Source organism: Crocuta crocuta, unplaced genomic scaffold (genome assembly GCF_008692635.1).
Source record: "Crocuta crocuta isolate KB4526 unplaced genomic scaffold, BGI_CrCroc_1.0 scaffold618, whole genome shotgun sequence".
In the NCBI taxonomy this organism is placed as follows: Eukaryota; Metazoa; Chordata; class Mammalia; order Carnivora; family Hyaenidae; genus Crocuta; species Crocuta crocuta.
The window spans coordinates 19,954-33,773 of NW_027532179.1; the positions used below are offsets into that span (position 1 = coordinate 19,954).

At 34.8% G+C, this 13,820-nt stretch overlaps 1 non-coding gene across 1 annotated transcript; it reads left to right on the forward strand.

Moving 5' to 3' along the window:
* The first annotated feature begins 3,006 nt into the window (after positions 1-3,006).
* Positions 3,007-3,114, forward strand: LOC144242505 (U6 spliceosomal RNA). The gene has a single exon (XR_013338365.1). It is a non-coding gene; the product is annotated as a U6 spliceosomal RNA (small nuclear RNA).
* The last annotated feature ends 10,706 nt before the right edge of the window (positions 3,115-13,820 follow it).

Below are 13,820 nucleotides of genomic sequence, written 5' to 3' on the forward strand. Positions count from 1 at the left end.
CCCTCTTTTGTTATGATTAAGTTAACTTTCCATAAGTACTCATGCACAAAGAAATAAAATACATATAATACAAGCTTAAATACTTAGAACTTGAATTTAAACAGTGTGGGGTCACTTGAGGACACTTGCTAATGACAATTTCTGGCCAATCTTTTTATCCTCAAGGTCTTCATTCCTGACACTTATAATCTATTTCTATTGTATGGAAAAGAGCTACCTCTAAAACATATTATCAAAATCTCTGACTTTTTTCCCCCTCAGATTGGTAAACACTGTGACCTCCATTGAAAATGAATATGTATTAGGTGCTTCCTTTTTTTTTTTTCCTAAATATAATTTATTGTCAATTTAGCTAACATACATTGTGTACAGTGTGCTCTTGATTTTGGGAGTGGATTTCCATGATTTCATTGCTTACATACAACAGCCAGTGTTCTTCCCAACAAGTGCCCTCCTCAATGCCCATCACCATTTTCCCGGCCTCCCCAACCCCCCACCTGCATCAATCCTCAGTTTGTTCTCTGTATTTAAGAGTGTCTTACTGTTTTCAGGTCTTCTGTGTTCAACAGCCTAGAAATGTCTGGGTATTCTCCTTTCCTCACATATAGTCATCTGAGTAAATAACTGTATGAAACTTTTGGGAAGACTGAGGGAATCATTATAGTATACACTTGCCATAATGTTGTAGGTTCTACCTTGGAGACGGAACAATCTCTACAGTCAATGGGTACTGGGTCTAAATATTGTTTTCATGTAATTTTATTGAGCTGAACACTCTTGGTGTCCTATCCAATCATTGTTGCTTTCTTTCATTTGTTTGTTTAATTTTTATTTATTTTTTACAAATAAAAATTGTATCTATTTAAGGGATTAAAAACTTAATATAAATTAATTTAGTAGATCACTTTATGTTAGAGAGCTCTGGAAAACTGGTGGGGTGACAAAAGGGCTACAAAGGAAAGCCAAAGAGAAGATGAAAGGAAACCACAAATAAATACAGACAAGAAAACAATTTACCAGAAGCCAGGGTGGCCCTAAACTTTTTCTCTGTGATGCTTAAGCTGAATAATCTAAAGAGAACAGATTGACCAAACCAGTGGAGATTCCTGATTTGCTCTTACCATACTACAATATTAATTCATATATCAAGTGCTATCTACAAACTGACCAAAGTATAGTAGAGGGAGAGGGAATCTGTAAATGTTGACAATCCTGATTCATCATAAGGATCTGAATTTCATTCATCATGCTCAGTTAGAGAAGAATGCCATCTCAAAATGGCATCAGTCACACTAAGGAGGAAGCTAATGTTCATTCAGACTGAGAAGATAAATGAAGGAGAAAGAATGATAAATGCTGCTTTATTAGGATTCTCTTTAAGATTCATTTCTTCTTCATCAGTGATTCACTGTTTTCTCTCTTGATTCTTAGGTCATCTCAATAAGCATTTGAAGAACTTTCACTCTGTAATAAAAGGAAATAATGCCTGAAACCGCTTCTCTTAAATCATTATTGACACTTGAAATTATACTGAAGCAGTTCTCTTTAGCCTCTATACTCTGAAAAGAAGGTATTCCATACGACATCCTCAATGTCATTACAAGGGGCACTTTAAATTTTGTGTACCTCAGTTTCCCATTCCCTTTCTGAAAACTGAAAGTAAAAATATATTCTACTTAATAATTGTTTTTATACTCCAAGGGGGAAAGCATCTTAGAGAATATCTAATTCAGTGCCTCTATTTTACAGATAAGTAATATAAATTCATGAAAAATGAGATTTTGTAGGTATATGATGAAGCTGAATTCATAACATGAATTATCCAAAGTCACATACTGAGTTGGGGGCAGAGTGAGAGTGATATTAATAGTAAAGCTACATTTATTTCAAGATATTTTCTTATCTCTAGAATTAAAGTTATATAGTTTAAGCCATTTATGGCATATTAATAATTACAAAGCAGTACTGAGAACAGAGTCATATTTTAACATGGCAGTGAGGTGAGTGATTGCATTCAGTCAGGGTAATGGATTTTGTTTTTACTAAATGATGATAGGACTTGCATGCTAGAAAAGAGAAGAGTTGTTCAAAAATATGTTTATTAAATTAATCACCAGTGTATATATGGCATAATAGTTTTTGGTAGTGGTATATCTTTAGTCTAAATGGCAGTTGTTTAAGCTGTATTTGCTGTACTTTTATTTTCAAAGTCCCTAGTTTTTAAAAATTATGTTTATGATAGAACTTACTTTTTTCTATTGTAAAATAACTAAAATTATTCAGTGAGAAGTACTGATTCCAGGGTTTTGAGTGAAGGCCTATGTACTATTTATCAACTGATCAAATGTCAACATATTGGTTTTAGCCATAAAGTTCTTCAGATTTCAAAAAGATTTGACAGTTCACTGAAATTTTTGTCACACTTTATAATAGATATTTTGACAATCCACTTGATACATTATGGAATATCCATTGGCTGTGTCATAGGCACAAATTTTGGTAAAAGCTATAGAAATTTGAAAGATTTGGCATCACTCATTTAAATATGTGCTAATGCTCTTACCATGAAGGAAGCTGAACTTTACGAAATTATAAAATGATTCCCCATGGGTGGTGCTAGCTCATAAGTAGACACAGCTTCAGTGATACATTTTAAAGTTTTCCTTTCTTCTTATGTCAGTGTCCCCAGTTGTATAACTCATGAAGACCATTGCATTCCTTCTTAGATCTCAAGGTCAAGGCAGGTAAAGAAAGAATCTGGAAGAATTATTTTTTTCAAAATAGTAAATTCCTATTTTGTTTTTTAAAACTAGTTCTAAAAGGAGCACAGGGTTGTATGTTTTATGAGGTGAATTTAACCTCGTGTAGGATTCAACTGAACTTCAGCTTGTTTGCAGGGAGAATTCAGAGGGTAAGTTTTATCTCAGAGTTGTCCCCAAAGAGGCAGGGGATCTGAAGTAAAATGAGAGCTCTAATAAACACATAAAATTATAGATAATGAATTATGTGCTCCCTTTGGTAGCACGTATACTAAAATTGGAACAATACAGAGAAGATTAGCACATCCCCTGTGAAAGAATGACATACAAATGAAGATAATGAATTATGGTCTTTATCAGTCTTTTCATCCACATCTACATCCTTTGGAGTTCCAGACGGACTGCTGGTTCAAACTGTTTCAGATATATGAGCCTAGCCAGAAGAAGCCCTGGGAACTGGCATAATTCCAAGTCAGCCACCAGGCAAGATTATTATTTTCTTGGGAAAATAATCCATTATTGCCTAGGACTGATTAGCTTTGGAACAACCCTAAAACCACTGGTATTCTCCTATATAAAGAAAGAGTTCAAGGTTCTACTTCTTTCATCACTTGGTGGCAAGGCCAAGATACAGGTATCCTCAGTGTTAGTAGAAAGGTTTTAGACACATTAAAAATTCTTCTTTTTTTAATATTTTTAATGTTTATTATTTTTTTTACAAATAGTTTATTGTCAAATTAGTTTCCACATAACACCCAGTGCTCATCCCCACTAGTGCCCTCCTCCATTCCCANCACATTAAAAATTCTTACTTCTTTGTAAACAACCTATATTTGAGAGATTCTTCTCATGGTCTTTTTAAAAAATTTCTTAGTCCTCTTATGTTCTAGTCTTTCTTCTCCCGTGCATCTGGGGCAGTAAGATGAATTAGAGCTTTCTACAAGACCAAGGCTCCCACTTTTAGAAAGCTAATCAGGGATCAGGATGAGAAAAGAACACATGAAGTAAATGGCTTAGGTCACTTATTGTAGGCTTAATGGCATAGTATTGATATTAAGGAATGATATGTAAACTACTCATTCAAGAAATTGTCAGAGAAGCAAGGGCTGGAGATGAGACAGGTAAATTAAAATGCAGAGGATCAAAGTATAGAAGTGTTCTATTCTACTCTGCTTAGTTCCTAGAGTAAAGATTACTCAAAAGAGTTAATTTGCTGAGAAGGAAAAATGAGTAAGAACAGACAGTTGGGAGATGAAAAATCAGGAGAATGTAACTTATAAACAATTAAGAGGAGCCTATATGGGAATAGACCAAAAGTACAGGTAAAGAAGTCAACCTTAAAATGGAAGAATCTTTTTTCTTCCAAGACTGGGGATAAAAAGGAAAATTAAAGAGATAGAAAAATTGTGAGTATGAAAAGAGGGAGGTATACACAATTTCTCACTAAAATAAGAATTAAGTATATCTGCCAAATGTGAGATAGGCCTTGAAGATATTGATGACTTAACAAATATGGAAAGTTTAGATATAGGTGCCCTAAGGAAGGTAATAGAGAATAGTCAAGGGACTGAATTAACAGTTTACTAAACAATAGCAAGAACCTAAATAAGTCTAGGTAGCTTGAATTTTTAATGAATTTACTCAACATAATTTTGTGACAAAGTATTGGTTCCTTCAGAAGGGGATCTGATGAAATGATTGATTGGTTGCATAGATTTGGGGAAGAGGGTGGGGAATAAAAGCTCCTGGGCAGAAACTTCTGTGAATAGCAAGTGCACAGCTGCATTGGATGACCATTGAATCCATTCTGAGTGAGATAGAATGGGAAAGCATTAGAAAGAAAGAGTGGAACCAAGTTTCTGGATGATATACTGAAGGCTATAAGCAAGAAAAGCAAAGAGTTGGGAGAAGTGGTAGTCAGGGCAGTTTAAATCAAATGAGGATATTTCACTGACAGGCAATATACACATGTCCTGAAGCCAGACTTTCAGCAGCCAAATCCTAGTTCTGCCTCACTAACTGTGGGACTGGGGTAAATAGAATTGTTTTGAGAATCCGTAAGTAAATACATGTAAATTACTTCGGTCAGGATCTCGAATATAGCATCCATTTGGTAAGTTATAGCTGTCACTATATTCCAGAGTTTGCCATTGTAGAAGTAACATAACCCCAAATGGTGAAGAATAACTCAAAATGAAGAGTATAATTTCAGTGATGTATGGGTTTGCTAATGGAGAGGCATCACTGAGAATAGATGGCTTTATGTCATCAGAGAGCTGAAGTTCAGTGAAGGTAAAAGTCAATGGACTTAAGGAAATAATTTATATTCTATCTTCTGGAACTCTACTATCAGTATATAGGGATGACAGAGAGAGAATACATTAATGTTGATAAATGGAGGAGTATTTAGGTGAAAAAATCTAACTTAAATTATCTTTCCCTTTTCAGATTATTCTTACATTTGTTCACCTCAGAGCCTCAGCATTAAATATGTCTACCTGTCAAAACACCCATGCAATTAGTTCAAAATGAAAACTTTTACATTTCTGAGTTGTCCTGCATCAATATTGTGATACCTTCTTCTGTGCACTGTCCTACCAAGATTAAGGAGAAATTTGAGCAAGTTTACTTGCAAGATCATGAAGCTTCCTCATTTAAACTGAGATATGAGTTTGACATGCTTCTTAATAAAATGTTATGAGAATTCAATTGCAATTATGGGTTAAGATATATCTTGGATACATCTCACAAAATCAAAATGGAATTTATGTACTCATTAGATTCAGCAAGTCAGCACACCATCTACACCTACTGACATACAAAATATCACTTAATGAGCAGAATGACAAGAGAATCACTTCCAATCAGAACCTTATACGATTTCAATGGGATTTTATTCAACCGATTGTGTAACGTCCCTTTATCTTTATTATTTCAACAAATAGTTATTTAACGTTTCATGTATGTATGTATATGTGTGTGTGTGTGTGTGTGTGTGTGTGTGTGTGTGTATGCTAGTTACTACCAGGAATAAAGTGATTAAAAATTGAGGCAAATTTTCATACCTTGGAACTTACATCTGTGGTAGGGACAAAAAATACATATATTAATACTAAAATACAGGCCAGAATGTATAAATGGAAATACCAAAGGGGCAATTGATTCCACAGGTAAAGCTCATAGAGGTAGCATAAACACAAACATTCATGGGGTAGAGATCTCCAGGCTAATGACCAACATGAGAATAAAGGAGGTGAGGGTCTGACTTGGGGAACATTTGTATGAGTCAGCATTTGTCTTTGCAAATTCCTAGCCTATTCAACAGCAGAGGGCTGTGGACCAACACTGTGTCAAATTCACAAATTTTCAAACACTTCTTTAAAAATAGTGCCATCTCTGACACTGCCATTTTATTTTTATACTTTTATTATCATTTTATTTTAAAAAAATTTTTAGTCTTTATTTGAGAGAGAGAGAGAAAGAGGGAGAAAGAGAGCATGTAGGGGAGGAACAGAGTGAGAGGGAGACACAAAATCCAAAGCAGGCTCCAGGCTCTGAACTGTCAGCAAAGAGCCTGACGAAGGGCTTAGAACTCACGAACCCCTCATTTTATTTTTATTGATTTTATTTCATCATGATAAGCCTACTCTTTAACCCCTATCTCATATTTCCCCCATCCACCCACCTACCTCCCATCTAGTAACCATCAGTTTGTTTTCTATAGTTAACAGTTCATTTCTTGGTTTGTCTCTCTCTCTTTTTTTCTTTTGTTTGTTGTGTTTCCTTTTGTTTTGTTTTGCTTCAAGTTTTTATTTAAATTCTAGTGAGTTAACATATAGTGTAAGATTAGTTTCAGGAGTAGAACTCAGTAATTCATCACTTATATATAACAGCAAGTGCTTATGACAAGTGCCCTCCTTAATGTCCATCACTCATTTAACCCATCTCCCTACCAGCAACCCTCACTTTGTCCTCTATAGTTAAGAATCTGTTTGATGATTTGCCTCTCTCTCTCTCTCTTTTTTACCTCTATGTTAATCTGTTTTGTTTCTTAGATTCTACATATGAATGAAATCATATGGTATTTGTCTTTCTCTGAGTGACTTATTTCACTTGGCATGATACTCTCTAGCTCTACATGTTGTTGAAAATGGCAATGTTTGCATTCTTTTTTATGGCCAAAATATAGTCCTATGTGTGTGCGTGTATGTCCGTGTGTGTGTGTGTGTGTGTGTGTGTGTGTGTGTGTTATCTTCTTTATCCATTCATTAGTCCATGGACAACACTTGGGCTTCTTCTACAGTTTGGCTAGTTTGGCTATTCTAATATTGCTGTAACAAACAGCGGTGTATGTATCCATTTAAATTAGTGCTCTTGTATTTTTTTGGTGTGTTAATACCCAGTAGTGTTATTCCTGGATCACAGAGTAGTTCTATTTTTAATATTTTGAGGAATCTCCACACTGTTTTCTATAATGACTGCACCAACTTGCATTCTTACCAACAGTGTACAAGAGTTCTTTTTTCTCCACATCCTTGCCAATTCTTGCTTCTTATGTTTTTGATTTTAGTCATTCTGACAGGTGTGAGGTGGTATCTCATTGTACTTTTGTTTGCATTTTCCTATGATTACTTATGTTGATCATCTTTTCATGTGTCTGTTGGCCATCTGTAAGTCTTCTCTGGAGAAATGTCTGTTCATGTCTCCTGCCCATTTTTCAACAAAAAACTTGGGTTTTTTGTGTGTTGAATTGTATAAATTCTCTATATATTTTGGATACAAACCCTTTCTCACATATGTCATTCTCAAATATCTTCTCTCATACAGTAGGTTGTCTTTTATTTTTGTTGGTAGTTCCTTATGCTCTGCAGAAACCTTTTATTTTGATGTAGTCCAAATAGTTTATTTTTGCTTCTATTTCCTTTGCTTCAGGAGGCATATCTTAAAAAATGTTGCTATGGCCCATGTCAGAGAAATTACTGCTGTGATTTCTTCAGGGATTTTTACAGTGTCAAGTCTCGTATTTAGGTCTAATCCATTTCAAGTTTATTTTTGTCTATGGTGAAAGAAACTTGTCCAGTTTTATTCTCTTGCATGCAGCTATACAGTATTCCCAGCACCATTTGTTGAAGAAATGGTCTTTTCCCCCATTTTATATTAATTCCCTCTTTGTCAAAGATTAATTGACCCTCTAATTTCTGGGTTTTCTTTTCTATTCTATTGATCTGCGTGTCTACCAAGCTGTTTTCATTACTACCACTTTGTAATACAATCTGTAATTGTGATACCTCAGCTTTGTTTTTGTTTTATAAGACTGCTTTGGCTACTTAAGGCTTTTTGTGGTTCCATACAAATTTTAGGATTATTTGTTCTAGTTCTGTGAGAAATGCCATTGGTATTTTGAGAGATTGCATTAAGTCTTTAGATTGTTGGGTAGCACAGACGTTTTAACAATATTTGTTCTTCCAACCCATAAGCATAGAATGTCTTTCCATTTCTTTGCATCATCTTGAATTTCTTTCATCAGTGTTCTATAGTTTCCTGAGTACAGGTTTTTCACCTCTTTGGTTAAATTTATTCCTAAGTATTTTTTTGGTTTTGGTACAATTGGAAATGGGACTGTTTCTTTATTTCTCTTTTTGCGTGCTTCTTTTTAGTGTATACGAACGTAGCAGATTTCTGTATTGAACTCCTTTTCCCGTTCTAGTAGGTTTTGGGCGGAGTCTTTTGGATTTTCTAAAGATAGTATCATGTCATCTGCAAACAGTGAAAATTGTATTTCTTCCTTACCAATTTAGATGTCTTTTATTTCTTTATGTTATCTAATTGTTGTGGCTAAGGCTTCTAGTCCTATACTGAATAAAACGGTGAGAGTGGACATCCTTCTACTTGTTCCCGACCTCAGGGGAAAAGCTCTCAAGTTTTTCACCATTAAGTATGATGTGGGTGTGGGCTTTTCATACACGGACTTTGTTATGTTGAAGTGGTCCCTCTAGATCTACTTTGTTGAGAGTTTTTATCATAAATGGATGTTGTACTTTGTCAAATGCTTTTTTTACATTATTAAAATGATCATATGGGTCTTTTCTTTTATTAATGTGATGTATCACATTGATTTGCAAATATTGAATCACCCTTGCAACTCACGAATAAATTCCACTTGATTGTAGTGTATGTTTTTTTTTAATGTATTTGGTTTCCTAATATTTTTTTTGAGGATTTTTGCATCTATATTCATGAGAGATATTGGACTGTAGGGTTTTTTTTTGCGTGTGTGTGGTGTCTTTATCTGGTTTTGGTATCAGGAAAATAATACTGGCCTCACAGAATGAATATGGAAATTTTCCAACCTCTCGTATTTTTTGATGGGTTTTTACCAAACATCACTAAATGTTTGGTAAAATCACCTGTGAATCTGTCTGGTCCTGGACTTTTGTTTCTTGGGAGCTTTTTTATTACTGATTCAATTTCATTGCTAGTAATTGGTCTGTTCAAATTTTTTATTTCTTCCTGATTCAGTTTTGGTAGGTTATATGATTCCAGGAATTTATCGATTTCTTCTAAGCTGTCCAATGTGTTGACATATAGGTTTTCATAATATTCTGGTACAATTGTTTGTATTTCTGTGGTGCTGGTTGTTATTTTTCCTCTTTCATTATAATTCTGTTTATTTGGGTCATCTCTCTTTTTTATAATGAGTCTGCTAGAGGATTAGGTTTATCACTTTTGTCGGTCTTTTCAAAGAGCCAGCTCCTGGTTTCACTGATCTGTTCCGTTGTTTTTTTTCATTTCTATATCACTTATTTATGCTCTAATCTTTATTATTTCCTTCCTTTTGCTGGGTTTGAGTTTTATTTGTTCTTCTTTTTCTAGGTCCTTTAGGAATAGGATTAGGTTGTTTATTTGAGATTTTTCTTGCTTCTTGAGGTATGCCTGTATTGCTATAACTTCCCTCTTAGAACCACTCTTGTGTCCTCCCAAAGACTTTGGATCATTGTATTTTCATTTTCATTTGTTTCCATGTAATTTTTTTTTATTTCTTCCTTGATTTTTTGGTTGACCCATTCATTGTTAAGTAGAATGTAATTTAACCTCCATGTATTTGTGGTCTTTCCAGACTTTTTCTTGTGGTTGATTTCTGGTTTCATAGTATTGTGGCCAGAAAAGATGCATGGTAATCAGAGAACTCTAGATGCTGGCGAGGATGTGGAGAAACGGGCACCCTCCTACACTGTTGGTGGGAATGTAAACTGGTACAGCCCCTCTGGAAAACAGTGTGGAGGTTCCTCAGGAAACTAACAATAGAACTCCCCTATGACCCAGCAATAGCACTGCTAGGAATTTACCCAAGGGATACAGAAATGCTGATGCATAGGAGCACATGTACCCCAATGTTCATAGCAGCACTCTCCACAATAGCTAAAACATGGAAAGAGCCTAAGTGTCCATCAACAGATGAATGGATCAAGAAGATGTGGTTTATCTATACCATGGAATACTACATGGCAATGAGAAACAATGAAATCTGGCCATGTGTAGCAACATGGATGGACCTTGAGGGTGTTATGCTGAGCGAAATAAGTCAGGCAGAGAAGGACAAATATCATATGTTTGCACGTATAGGAGGATTAGGAGGAACTTGACGGAGGAACAAGGGGGAGAAGAAGGGGGGAAATGGTGGGGGAAAGGGAGAGAGGCAAACCATGAGAGACTCTTGAATGCTGACAAAAACTGAGGACTGATGGATGTAGGGGGGAGGGGGGATGGGCATGGAGGAGGGCACTAGTGGGGATGAGCACTGGGTGTTATGTGGAAACTAATTTGACAATAAACTATCTGTAAAAAAAATAAATACATAAAAAATAAAAAATAAAATAAAATAAAATAAAAAAGAAAAAGAATTGATGCATGGTATGACCAACCTTTTTTTAACTTGTTAAGACTGGTTTTGTGGGCTAATAAATGATTTGGGAAAATGTTCCATGTGCACTTTAAAAAAATGTGTATTCTTCTATTTTAGGATGGAATGTTCTGAATATTTCTGTTAAACCCACCTAATCCAGTGTGTTATTCAAAGTCACTGTTTCCTTGTTGATTTTCTGTTTGGATGATTTGTCCATCTATGTAAATAGGATGTTAAAGTACTCTACTAATATTGAATTACTATTGATTATTTCCTTTATATTTGTTATTAACTGTTTTATATATTTGGGTGCTCCCAGGTTGGATGCATCAATATTTACAATTGTTACATCCTCTTGTTGAATTGTCCCCTTTATTATTAAATAGTGTCTTTCTTTGTCTCTTGTTACAGTTTTTGTTTTAAAATCTATTTTGTCCAATATAAGTATTGCTACTCAGCTTTCCTTTGGAATCCATTTGCATGATAAATGTTTCTCCATCCTCATACTTTTAATCTGCAGGTGTCTTTCAGTCTGAACTGAGTCTCTTGTATAGGCAGTGTATAGATGGGTCTTGTTTTTTTATTCACTCTGTCACCTTATATATTTTGATTGGAGCATTTGGTTCATTTACATTCAAAGTAATTATTGATAGATATGTATTTTTGTCATTTTGTTACTTGTTTTGTGGTTGTTTCTATAGATTTTCTCTGATTCTTTCTTTTCTTTCTCTCTCTCTCATGGTTTCTTAGCTTTCTTTAGTGATATACTTAGATTCCTTTCTCTTTATTCTTTGCATATTTATTAATGGTTTGTGTTTTGTGGTTACTATTAGGGTTATATATAAAATCTTCTACACATAGCAGTCTATACTAAGTTGATGGTCACATAAGTTTAAACCTATTCTTTACTCCTCCTTCACACACATTTTAGGTATATAGTGTGATATCTTACATCCTTTTGTTTTATGAATCCTTTGACTCTTATGGAAATATTTTTACTGCTTTTGTATTTTTTACTTTTCATGCTATCACTTATAGTCATTTTTGACTCAGAGTGTTCTTTAATATTTCTTATAGGGATGGTTTAGTAGTCATGAACTTCTTCAGTTTTTGTCTGAGAAATTCTCTTACCTCTGCTTCTATTCTAGTTAGGAGCCTTGCTGGATAGAGTCTTCTTGGCTACAGATTTTCCCTTTCAGTACTTTGAATATATCATGCCACTGCCTTCTTGGCCCCATCATTTTTAGACGTGAGTTTATAGGCAGGAATTGGCACCTTCCTTTATAAATTTGATTTGAGTTGTTGATATTATAATTATTTTATTCAAATATCAGAATAGCTTGTCATTTTAACCATAAGCCTTAGAATTTAAATGTTTTTAAAAATTTGTGACCAAATATAGCATGTAAATAGCATTTATTGTATATATCATTAATATTTGATTGGGTGTCAAAGATTTGTAGATACTTTTTAAGTTGCCAACTTTAAATTTAGTTGCCAAATTTTAGTTGTCAACTTAAAAAAGCTAATATGTATTCTGTTGCTTAATCAAATTTAAAAATTCCAAAAGGACTAATATTTTGCTCTTTATAAATAATTAGTCTGGGGGCAATTCTATTTTTTTCTTCCTTCTATCACAGTCATTTTTATTCAGTCATAAGTTATTGTTTGGTCTATTCCAGCACAGGAATTACCAAGTGCTTACAAGTTATACACTTTTCTTGCTATAGAAATCCAATGCTAAAAATACTCATTTTTCTCTGCATAACATTCCTCCTCCATTTTGAGAGACTCTACTTTGCATTTCCATGACCTCTTCCAGATAGGGACATGCTGACAAGCTCAAATCTGTTATACACTGATTATAAGATACCAGAGTCTTATATGTCAAATGTTACATCATTCCCAGGAGAAATCCACATCTAGATTTCTTTACATTCAAAAAAATAACCTTCTGTTTTCATTACCTAGCAATGTTATTGCAGATTTCAACCTGATGTCATCCTTTGATGTTACCTTTAAAATCTTCTCTCTTTCAACAGAATAATTGCTTCTTACTTACAAATTCAGGCAGGACAAGTGGCACTCTGATTCTTATTCCAACTCCCACTTCTGGATCTGTTTAGCTTATATCAAAAATTGTTGAAGCTTTATTTCTTTAACTTACAACCAAAATTTAAAAATCAAACATACATTCCTTTTTGATCCAAGGACAAAACAATGCTCCTGAAAGAAACTGAAAGATTTCTCAAATTTAATAGAATTGGAATTTCAAAGTATCCTGAACATTAATAGAGTTCTTGGAGTATATAATTAGAAACTTTGATTGTGTGGAGAGCTTGGGTCGCTCAGTCAGTTAACCATCCAACTTTGGCTCAGGTCATCCAACTTTTGGCTCAGGTCATCATCTGATGGTTCATGAGTTTGAGCCCTGCTTCAGGCTCTGTACTGACAGCTGGGAGCCTGGAGCCTGCTTCAGATTCTGTGTCTCCCTCTCCCTCTGCCCCTCCCCCTCTGCCTACTCTGTCTCTCTCTCTCTCTCTCAAAAATAAATAAACATTTAAATAAACATAAATAATAAAATAAAAGAAACTTTGTGTTATAATAGTTTTTGCTAATAAAACATATAGGAGGCAAACAGAAAGACCACTTACTATGTTTGCTTACAAAATTATAAGCAGTTATAGCAGGAAAATAGTTAACGAATGGTTCCTCCATTTGAAATCTGTCATGAAAATTATACTTGGGTGGTTTCCCAAGTGCACATCTCCAGAAAGGGAACCCAAAGATGGGGCGCCTGGGTGGCTCAGTCGGTTAAGCGTCCGATTTCAGCTCAGGTCATGATCTCACGGTCCATGGGTTCGAGCCCCACGTCGAGCTCTGTGATGACAGCTAGTTCAGAGCCTGGGGCCTGTTTCAGATTCTGTGTCTCCTTCTCTCTCTAAACCTCCCCTGCTCTCTCTCTCTCACTCTCTCTCTCTCAGAAATAAATAAAACATTAAAAAAAAAAAAGAGAGAATCCAAAGAGTCTTACTATGTCTTGGGACTAAGGAGTTCAGAGCTACTAAGGATCACTTTTCATTTTTCTCTACACAAAGCACCAGTGAGAACAGCCCTCCTCTACCTAACTAAATAATAAATGTTTATCTATTAGGTTT